Genomic DNA, 12,215 nt, shown 5'->3' with positions numbered 1-12,215 from the left:
TTGTATTGAACACAATGAGCCAGACACCCTGGCATGCTCCTAGACTTCATTAGTTGATTCTGAGGAACATTAAAAATAAAAAGGATAGTATGAATTAGGGCAAGGGTGGTGAGAGAATAAAGTAATTGTCAGTCTTTTCAACATTTCCATTATCTAAAATACAACAATGGAAACAGTCTAACAACTTTTTTTTCTTTTTTAGTGAAACTGAGGATTGAACGACACATGGATGTACTATAAAGGGGCTAAACCCCCAGACCTTTTTATTTTAATACATGGTCTCACTAAGTTGCTGAAGCTGGCCTTATACTATTGATCTTCCTGTTGCAGCCTCTGAAGTCCAATACAATTTTCTAAGATTCTACCAATACGCTTCTCTGTATGCATTACCCTTCTCTGTATGCCTAAGAAAGCACTGGAACTTAGATAGAGAAATCTGAATTCAAGTGATATTTTTTTGTTTGTTTGTTTTTATTTTTTTAAACCTGCTAGCTACATGCCCAAGGACAAATTTCACAATTTTACTGAGTCCTTGTTGTTTTGAGAATAAAATGAAGTAATAATGCACACAAAGAGCACAGTGCAATGCTCAATCCAAGCCCACCACAAAAATCCTCACTGTTCACAACTCTTCACAGAAAATACTCATTTCAGAACTTATACCAGAGTAGGTGTAATTAATATTGGCCATCATTCTACCTTGTAAACATCTAAAGAGCTATGAAGAATTAATACTGAATGAATAATCTTCCTCCTCCATTCCCCTCCCACATAGGTTTTGAAAAGCTATCAATAAAGTCTCTAAAAATATTAAATCACAGCATGACACAAAGCATTCATTCACCTACAAGGTATTTAAAAGTACCAAACTGAGAGACAGAAAAACATGAAGAGAAACACTCTATTAGAAAGAAATGCCTATTTTGCAGTGCAATAATTGGTAATCTTTCCATAAAGATTGATGCAATGTGTTTATAATTTCCAGGTGTCAGTAATCTGTTTTTAAGGTAAAAGAAAAAAGAAGTGGGATGGTTTCAACCACCAAGAAAAGATGTGAGAAGATATCCTTTCTCATTGACAACAATTAATGTTTGAGTTATGGCTTCTAGAATGTTTAGACTGAAGAAAATTGTTATATTAGAACAGACTGAAATATATCTAAAACAAAACACAGTGGGTTTAACATACACAAACACAATCTGCACCTAGGTGTCCTCTCTAAACAAACCAAAGAAGAAAAAGCTTGTTTGAAATTCCAATTGCACTGCTATAGATAAGGTGTGGGGGTGTGGGATAGTGTTTTTCAGCCATATTCCCATGCTGGATGTCCAATTAAAGACAGCATCTATACTCTGTAGTAATAGACTTGCTCTGCCTAGCTCCACACAAATTTGCATTATGTCACACACTGGACAAAACTTTCAGGGTTAGGAGGGAGGAAATTTCTCAGGGAAATGGGATGTTCAAAACTTTGGGAGTTTCACTAAGCTCTGAAATCTTTATGGACCTTGTGCCCCAAAGCTACTCTTATTCCCTCCTCTTTCTAAAATTCCACTCATAAGACTTTGAGTTAACAGTGCCCCTTGGGGAGATCTGGTCAATTGCAAAGTCCACAGAAGGAACCCTGAGTGGCTCTTATCTACACTGTACACCAGCACTTGGCATCTCTCCTCCCACTGCAGCTCAGTACTACCACCTTGATTGCAAAGCTGTTTTATCTCAAAGAGTACAAAGTCTCAAATTCTTCACAGGAAGACTGAACTTCTCTGTCTACCCAACTTTCCAATAAAATGATCACTTACTATGCCAGTCTAAATTAAGCTTTATGCCTCATATAGAAAGAAACTGTTTCAAATGCACAAAATCCAACCCATGTTATATGTAATGAAGTCTTTTTTTTTTTGATAGTTGTAGAAGAACATAATTAATTGATTGTTTGTTTGATTGATTGATTGATTTTTTTGCTGAAGATCAAACCCAGTGCCTCACACATGCCAGGAAGGCACTCTACCACTGAGCCACAATCCAAACACTGTAATAAAGTCTTAAAATCTATTTAAATGTAGTATAAAAATTTTAACAAATGCAGCTGACAGGAGAAATAAAGGATAAAGCCTTCATTTTAATTACAACTTCTATTTAATCCCTCACTTTTCAGGGATATTTTTAGTAGGCATTAGGGCACAAATTAAAGAAATAAACTCATCAGTATAATAAAAGGCACTGTATAAACAATTTCCTCTACTGCCACAGAAAAGAGATTCAAGAACCTCAAACATCAAGATTTTAGAAAACAAATAAGATTACATCATTAGCCACAATAAGATCCCAGAAGAAAAACCTCAGAAAAACCTCATTAATCTTGCCCAATAATGAAGACATTTCAAGTCTGCCTTGATTTAATTTTGGACTATGTATTAAGAAATGATGGCTAGGGGCTAGTGTTATGGCTCTGTGGTACAGTGCTTGCCTGGCACATGCAGGGCTGTGGGTTCAATATTCAGCATCACATATAAATCAATAAAATAAAGGTATTGTGTCCAACTAAAACTAAAAAATGAATATTAAAAAAAGAAACAATTGCTAGGCAAATTAAAGTGCAAATAAAAATTGCTAGAGGATTATTTGATTTTAAGATTTTCACATGAAAAACTACTTCTGAAATAATACTAATTAAAACTAGTTACATTTATTCTTTAGAATCCTGTATTTCAATAGAAATCAAATATACAAAATACAGAATAAAACACTGGTTAAATCTATTATATCATTAATTTTTCCATCTCTCTATTTACTTAGGCCTTGAAAAACTGGTTTAGGAGTCAGAAAATCTTCACAGGCAGGTCCCAGACAAAGACTTATTTATTCTACTCAAATACTGGCAATCTAATTCTCTGCTTTTATTAAAAAAAAAAAAAAAGTAAACCATACAATTATATTTACTTTGTTTGTGGGGTGGGCATTTACTTTATCCTAATTTTCAAACAACATATTATGAAAAATATTGCCATGCCTATACTGGGAAACATAAACAGACCTTAAACAAATCCAGCAGCATACCTAGTTTAAATACTTACTCTGTCCATAATGAAAAAAAAAATTTAAAATACATGGCTTATGTGATTTTAAAAATTAACTAGAATATAGTACAAATCAAATTTTGAAACATAGTACCATCAAATGAAATAGTAGCAAGTGCCATAGTTATGCACATCTAAATTAAATAAAACTATGTTTGTCTTCTCTAAATTAAAATGTATGGGTATTGACTTTCACATCTTCAACCTAATAATAAATACGTATCAACCATTGGGAGATTGAGGCTTAGGCAGGAGGATCCTAAGTTCATGGCCAGCCTTAGAAACTTAGAGAGGCCCTAAGCAACTTAGCAAGACCCTATCTCAAAATAAAAAATAAATAAACAAAAGGGCTGGACATGTGTTTCTGTAGTAAAGTACCCCTAGATTAAATCCCCAATACAAAAAAAATTAAACAAATAAGTAAATAATGATTTGGGTGTCTGTGGATGCCCCACCAGGTAGGTAGGTACTCAGTGCTGAATAAAATCTGGTGAATAAATCACCAGTTGGACCATATGGTACAAACCTTGGGGTACTCTGTAGATAATGTTAATTGAAGTGAAAACAAAAGCCCCCTCAGGAAAGGCAATCAAGATGTAATTTATATATAGAAGACAGTTTAATGTTTTTTTTAATTAATCCAAAGAATAAACAGTAGGTCAATGACAAAGTTGTGAATCTGCTTCATGTGAGGCCATCTTTATATGTAACTCTTATTTGATTGAAATAAAATCTAAAGCAAATATAAAATTAAAAATCATATTTACATCAGGAAGTGAAAAAATCTTTTGGACAGAAGAAATACACATAGGTTTAATACACATAGGTTTACACATGAACACACAATCACATAGTTTACATGACTCAAAAACAGTATATTATCAACCAATTATGGAAATAATATTCTGTATGCTATTAAGCCATTGGTATCCATGTATGAAAATTGTTAAAAAAATTATTTTGAAAGTTACTTTAGGCTTCATTTCAGTGAATAAACCACAAAAGTACTGCTCTTTGCAGAGGAAAACATTCTGTATTCAAAACAATTATAGTTTGTTGATCAAGTTTTCAATTTTTATTAATATTTACTTTTTATGTGGACACAATATCTTTATTTTAATTTAATGTGGTGCTGAGGATTGAACTCAGTGCCTCATGCATGCCAGGCTATCACACTACCACTTGAGCCACATCCCAAACCTCAAGTTTTTAAATATTAATATTGATTTAAAATGAAGGCAAAAGATTAAAAAAAACAACTCAGTATACTTAAATATTTGCATCACATTTATTCCTAAGAATATCTGACACATAAGAGTCACAAGTATGTACTTAAGAAGAGAATTCTTTGTTAATAAGAATATTGAATGAAAAAAAATTTTGAATAACACAAGGTTTCCTTCAATAGTTGAATACAGTGGAACACACCTGTTATCCCAGAAACTCAAGAGACTGCGGCAGGAGGATCACAAGTTCAAGGACAGCCTCAGAAACTTAGTGAGGCCCTGTCTCAAAATAATAAAATAAAATATAAATAAAAGGTTCTGGAAATCTAATTTACTGGTGAGGTGCCCCTGGGCTAAATCCCCAATACCAACTAAAAACATGTTACTCAAAAATGTACTTTTTCTTATCTATTAGATTAGCAAAGATTAAAAGATTAACAAAACTTGGTATGAGCAAGGGTTTTGAAAATAAGATTCTCATGGTCATTGAAGGGGATAGTTTTTACAGATAACAGCTTAGCCATAGTTATCAATATTTAAAACATATATAATGTTTGACCTGGCAGTTATACCTCTAAGAAGATAAATGAATAAGTATACTATTACCAACATACCATTATTCACAAGAAAGAAAAACAAGTAACAATGTAAATGGTTATCAAAGGAGTAGATAGATAAAGTATGATGCCTCTAAATGATGGAAAACTAGGCAGCAAGGGCTGGGGTTGTAGCTCAGTGGTAGAGCACTGGCCTGGCACCTGTGAAGAACAGGGTTTGATTCTCAGCACTGCATATATAAATAAAGATCTACTGACAAATAAAAAAATAATAATTAAAAAAAAATAGAACTAGGCAGCCATCGATCACCCATGATTATGCACATCAGTTTCAACTCACAAATAGAGATATATAAAACATATTAAAAATGACCACATAGCTCCATATAGAGAGAAACTGCTATTTATTGAAAGTCTTTTATACTGCTATTTATTTAAAGTTTTCTGTATACTTTCATATCCATCAATAAGTTTCCAAACATGAGTTAATGGTGGCCATTTCTTTGTGCAAGAATTGAGGGCTTACTATTGTTATTATGTTGTTTTTATGGGTAGAAATTTTTCTAATTATTATAATAAAAAATCACAACAAACTTTTAAGATAAAGAAGTGCCTCTATATCACCAAAATTACTTGAAGTCTTTTCAACCTCCTATTTAAGAGGAAAGAATTCATTGAATGTTGCTAGATGTAATACAGGATCTCCTTCTCAGAACCACACTTTAAAATGACAAGATAATAGAAATTAAAATATTAGAGTCAAAGAGATAGGGAAAGACAAACATCATTATTCAGACAGCTCACATTATTGGTATCCACCTTACCACCCACAGGTTCTATGAACTGAAACACTCCTAAAAAAATATCCCTTTTAAAACTTAAAGAAGCAGAATAAATAATAATAATAATTAAAGAATTTTTAAGATGTAAAATCATAAAACACTTACCACAATTATTTTCCTGTCTTACATTCTTTCTTAGCACCTGAAAAAAAAAAAAGGTTGGAGAAGTTAAATAGATTTTAAATGTATACATTTAATCTGATGTTTGTTTCTTTTAGATTTTTGTTTTTCTGGCACCAGACAAAATAGTTCAAAAGTACTCATGGAAAAATAAACAAGCAAGAATTCCCAGGAATATGAAAAGCAACAAGGGGAAACTAGTTTTAGAAGATGTTAAAACTTTTATAAAACCAATAATGTGATGCTGGTGTATGAAGAAAAAGACTAATGGAATACAAACCCCAGAGACACCCCAATACCTCCAAAAGTTAAAATACCATAAGAGTATTCAAAGAAGGGCTCTAAAATCAACAGCTGAAAATAACAGGCACACAGAAAAAGATAAAGTTGAACCTATGCATCATTCTGAACACCAGAAAAAATCCTAGTTTGAATATTTAAATATAAAAGTGATACCATAAAAGTACTTAAAGAAACCATGGGCAAATTCTAAAAATCTTGGAGGCCTTTCAGTGACTTAAAATCCAGATACCTGGACTGGAGCTGTAGCTCAGTGGTAGAGTGCTTGCCTAGCAATTTGAGGCACTGGGTTCAATCCTCAGCACCACATAGAAATAAAGAAAAATTTTTTAAAAAATCAACATACCATAATGAGTAATATAAACTGTAGAATTCAAAGAAAAAAATGTAAGACTTCTGTATATCAAAATATGTGAAAGTAAATAAAAAATAAGTGAAAATTTGGGGAAAAATTTCAATTCATATCACACAGGGCTAATCTCTACAATTTATAAATTTCTAGAAATTGATAAAGGGAAAAAAAGCAATTTGAAACAAAAATGTGAAAAAACACATTAATAGAGAGTTTACAGAAAAAGAAGTAAAACTAGTTTTACTCAACCTCATTAATAATGATAGCAATGTACATTAAAACAACTCTATATTGATAATTCTCATCCATCAAACTGTTAACAAATTCAAGGGTTGTAAAGGCACAGTACATTGGAAAGGCCCCAGAAAAACAGGAACTCTCTCATACACTTCAATCTGCCCTCCTGTATCTGTGGTATTCAGACTGGATTTAAAAAAATTTAAAAAATTATCATACAGAACATATACTAACTTTTTTCCTTGCCATTAATCCCTAAATAATACAGTGTAACAACTATTTACATGGCATTAATATTGTATTAGGTCTTTTAAGCAATCTAAAGATGATTTAAAAGTATGCAGATGTGCATAGGTTATATGCAAATACTATGCTTTTTATATAATAGACTCAAGCATCCTTGAATCTCAGTATCCACAAAGGGGTCCTCAAACCAATCCTCCAAGGGTAAAGAGGAGAAACTGTACTTTTGGGAGTTTAAAATGGTGCAACACTTAAGTAAGGAAGTATTTAATAAAGCCATAAATGTCCTGCCCTCTGGCACAGTGATCCCACTTCTAGGAATGCATCCCACAGATGTACCTGCATATGTAAAATGATATATATAAAAGCTGTTTCACCACAGTACGGTTTTTGATAAACCTAGAGAAGACCCAAATACCCACAAGGGTGGCTGGTTAAGTAAACAAGGCACTTAATAGATGCTATTTAAACACAGCTTTTTTTTTTATAAAAAAGTGTTTTCTATAAACAAAGATTATATTCTTTCTAAATAAATACTAATAGGAAAAGATCTCAAGAGCATATAAAGAAAAAGCCATGGGACAGAATTAGTTACATATTATGCTACAGTTTATATAAAAAGAATATAGTACACTGGCATTTCTCCAACTATAAAAGGAAACAATTGGCATCTATGGGAAATAAATTAAAGAAGGTTATCCAAAAAAAAGGGGTGAAGGGGGGAGAGGCAAAGCAGTTGGTAATCAGATTTTTCCAAGCATGGCTGTGTCATTTTAACTTTTAACAAAAAGAACATTAAAAAGTTTTTTTAACGTTAAAAAGAATACTTACACAAAGAAGAAAAAGAGACACCTATATATAAGACTTAAAAAAAAGCTTTAAATAGATTTTTATATAGATTTTTTGCTCTTAAATTAGATGCTGAAAAGCAATCTTGGTGTGGTTATCACAAAAAATATGCTTTTCCCCCCTTCAATCAAGTTAAAGGATATGATAATCTGTTTTTTAAAAAGCTTTTTGAAGGAGTAAGAAATTAGGAAAGCAGGAGGATCCCAAGTTTGAGACTGCTTCAACAGCTTCAGAAGATCCCATTTCAAGAAGGGAAAAAAGGGTTATAACTCAGTGGTAGAGTGCCTATGGGTTCAATCCAATCCCTGTAAGTAACCCAGCACCTAAGTGATGACATGAATGTATATTCTACTCAACTCAGACCTGCTATTATACACACAGCTGTCACTGCCCAACTCTTTTCTAACATCAAACTTCTAAAATGATTCTAGTGTTGTCAACATTTCTCATTTAAATTCCCATCAAACACAGACAAGATTTTGTGACAGGAAACAACTATGCCTTCCAAGATTCTAAAATAATTGACAAAAGTGTCACTAACCAAGACCATGTCTATGTTATATGTCAGACACTTCAGAAAAAAAAAATCATAGAAAAAAGTTGTTTGCCACCCCTTTCTTGTTAAAATTCAGTAGATAATGGATATGTTCTTAATAGTATTCTCAAAGAGTCAGAAATGTCCTTAAAAAAATTTTTAGTTATCAAAGAGTTTGGGGGACACCCTGGGGCATTTAGTATTTGGGAGCCAGGATCTAGGCTTCACAAAATGCTTGGGTGGGATGGATCTGTATCATCAAGATTCATCCTGGTCACAAGAATTTTGATCTTAAAATGGTTTAATCAAGCCCACTTTAAGTGAGCATTTCTTTAAGACATAAAATTTAAAAATAAAAAATAAAAAAGATATAATATTTAAAGCTTTTATAGGAAATCCCACAGCTTGCCTCTAATTATGTAAGACAAAGTAGTAAGGGATGATTCAGCAGAATAAGAAAACTGTCTGAAAATTAGTGCTCATTTCTTTACACTACACATTAACTCAACATAAATTTAATAATGAGTATACATAGAGTAGTATATATGCTAACAGTATGAGATAGCAGATAAATCTCACCTTAATTAATCCAAAAATTTTAATCTTATTAATATTTTACTGTTATTACTAGCAACTGAAGGAACTCATTACTGTTCCCTCAAGTAGTAGTACCTCAAAGCACAAGACACAAAGGATGTCCTGTGACATAGTTGGTAAAGGGATCCATGGAAGGGCCATAGTATGACCTGTGGGTAGACTGAGGCACCGTGTAATTGACCTTGACATGTCATCCCTACTTCAATCTAGGCTTTCTTTTTTATTAGCTAAAATAAAGTTATCCCAACACTGTTTTCTCCCTAGTTTCCATCTTCATCTCCCTCTTTGATTTTCTTGTTTGAACTAGATCCTAATACCACTCAAACTTCTTGATTAGCAGCAGGTGCAAGCACTCAAAAGCATGCTGTCTTCCACCACAGCTGAAAGTTCTGGTTATAAGTGAGACAGCACTGCATATCATATATTGTTCTACCCTTATTTCTCTTTTACATGTAAGTGAAAGTATCATACCCACTTTCACTTATGTGTGTAGGTAGGTTCTCTGATTTAGGAAACTCACTGCTCAGTAGTGAAGTGGGCTCTGCAAATGCTCACCACCAAACCCAGGGGCCTTGTTTCTGTGGTTGACAACCAATTGTTCCAGGCTAGAATAACGTGCTTCAATGGGAATCAAACTTTCCTTTGCCTGAGGCAAGCCTTGGGCTATTGACCCCACACATTGTGTACAAAGGTCACTCTATGGCCACCTATTCTCTCTGACACAGCACCAAATGACAGATTAGGGGTGGAAGACCTTCCAGGAATTGGACAAAAGGCTTGAAAAAACCCTTTCCCAATGAATTCACATACCATGCTGCATCTAATTTCAGAGTGGGTCTGACACACCCTCTGCAGCCCCACCAGGACCCCAGGAAACCAGCTGCAAGCACTGCTTGGAAAAGGACTGGAGGCAAGGAAGGGGCACAGGCCTGTGCAAGTATTGAAAGCCCCATCCCACCACATCCAAGCAGTGCAACTTTGGGCAGGGCGCTGCACCTCTCTGTGCAGCCCTAGCATGGAAGTGAACAAGTTAAGTGCCTGGCACACAGCAAAGTGAATCAGCCATGGCCAGAAGTGCCAAACCCACCGCCCTGGGAGATTGAGGTGGGTTCGGGATCCCACCGAGAGCGAGATCTGACTGGCGAGGGGGAACTGGCCCAAGGCCCAGCCGCCCCACCCTGCACCATCAGGTATGGCGCCGACCAGGCGGCGCGGCTTCAGCCCCAGGCCCTGCTGGACTGCCTCCAAAGAGCTGGCCACCCACCCGCCCCGCTCTCCTTGCCAGGGGATGGGTCTCTGCTGCTTTCACCCTCTTCAGTTCCCAATAGCCGACGCTACCACCGACACCGTCATGGCCACCTCTGCCCAGGGCCCGCTGCTCACCTCTCCTGCTGTCTCCTCTGCAACCACTAACGCCAGCGCTGTGAGATCTCGCGAGACTTTGGTCCTCCCCTCAGTACTCCAGCCTGGATCTAGCTTGGCCCCTCCCCTTTACACCGCCCACCGCGCCTGAGGGTCAGTACTAGTCATTCTTGCAAACTTCTCTCCATATCCTCATCCCTGAATCCACTCCACCTACCCCATGACCCAAAAGGATTAAAACTCAGGTGCTAGGCAGCACCTCTGTCTCATGTGGCCCATCGGTGTTTTTGCGCATGCACCTGCCCAGGCCCTGAACGTGCGAGCCTCAGCCCCCATGGTAAAAATAGTAATCATAGCAGCTGAGAACTTTAACAACACCCCTTGGATCCTCACAACTTCCCTAAGAGGGTATTACCATCCTCCCTATTTCACAGAGGAAAAATTGGCGTGGCAAGATTAAGCAATGGGCTCCAAGTCATACAGCTGGGAAGTGGCAAGAGCCCACATTGGAATCTAGGCTCCTCTGGAGCCCAAACCAGTGCCCTCCATGACAACCCCCAGGCCCTGTCCCTACTTGCACCAAGGGCACTGCCTTTTAGCACCAGTCTTAACTCCCCACCTTATCCCTGGCCCCAATGTTCACCAAAGTAAACAGAGACACGCCTAGGAGGTCATCTGCTAAAATCCCCCATCTTGGGAAAATTGTTATCAATAAAATGTTTCAGCTTCATTGCATGAATTTTCTAAGGCCTCCCTGTGATATTTTTTGTGCAGGAACCAGAAAATGATGAGACTGTATTGAATTCTGTAGTCTCCTTGGATAACATTTTTCTGATACAAAGTATGATGGAATGGCATACAGGAGATAGAATATACATGATGTTAGGGAGAAGACACATGGAATTTCTTTCCAGAGAAAATCGTAATAATTGTTTCTAAAGAAGAGGAGCTAAAATTTATTGAAGGTATATATTCTTTCAGTCCTGGAGATGAAGAAACTTGCATAAGTGTTCATAGTTAGTCAGAATTTGAACCTGAGTCTGAGTTTGATCCTGTTCCACAAGACAGCATAGTCTACTTCTTCTAGGTCAGGTTCTGTAAAATCATTAGTCAGGAAGTGAAATCTAATCAAAGGGGCAGCTACAAGGTGCCTAGCACAGCTCCAAGTGCTGTCCACTCACTAACACATTTAGTTTGATAATTCTGTATCAGTTAGGATAAGCAGCACTGGGCTGACAGCAGCAGGAGTTAAAACAAGGGAAGAAGACTCCTGGCACATGGCACTCCAGGGAAGCAAGGGAAAAGCCATCCTTTGTTAATCTGGCCAAGCCTCCATGTGGTTTGGGGCATTTTTCTTTGAAGCTTAGCCTCAAGTTATTTTCTCCAGCCCTACCAATGATTCTTGGGATGCCTAACATCCTCTAGTGCACTAACCTTTCTACGTAAAGCAGCTAGTATTTCTACCCAAGAACACTGGCCTCTCATAAGCTATTAGAGCCCAGGATATTTTGGGGAAGTTTGCTAGAGACAATGGTAATAGAAATTTTATCTGCTTTAAGAGAGAGCCCCGGGAAGATGAGGTGGAACATGCCTGTATTCCCAGCTACTTGGAAGACTGAGCTAGGAGGATGGCAAGTTTAAAGCTAGCCTATGCAACTTAGTGAGACCATATCTCAATATAAATGCTTTCCAAAAGGACCACCCGGAAGCGCGTGTGAGCAGTACAGTGCTCTAAAATAACAGTTCTTATTTAACCAGTTGTTTAATTTTTATGGTTGCTTGCTCTAGAAAAAAGTAAAACTTAATAAACACAATGTTATGGGTAAACTTATGTTTTAAGAAATTTTTGTCTCTTTAACACATGACTGATTTTTACAATCTTATACAGATTTTAGTACAAACTTATACAGACCTT

The 12,215-nt window shown here is 36.1% G+C and overlaps 1 protein-coding gene across 1 annotated transcript in view; it reads right to left on the bottom strand.

Annotated features, from left to right (window-relative positions):
* LOC144372100 (uncharacterized) overlaps positions 1 to 5,849 on the bottom strand; it is a 74,756-nt gene extending 68,907 nt beyond the window's left edge. The window contains exon 1 of the mRNA XM_078035519.1: positions 5,811 to 5,849. The gene's annotated coding sequence lies outside the window, so the exon portion shown is untranslated. The remainder of the gene's footprint in view (positions 1 to 5,810) is intronic.
* Positions 5,850 to 12,215: the final 6,366 nt, after the last annotated feature.

This window comes from Ictidomys tridecemlineatus, chromosome Y, assembly GCF_052094955.1.
Source record: "Ictidomys tridecemlineatus isolate mIctTri1 chromosome Y, mIctTri1.hap1, whole genome shotgun sequence".
Lineage (NCBI taxonomy): Eukaryota > Metazoa > Chordata > Mammalia > Rodentia > Sciuridae > Ictidomys > Ictidomys tridecemlineatus.
This window is presented reverse-complemented; position numbering and strand designations above follow the sequence as displayed.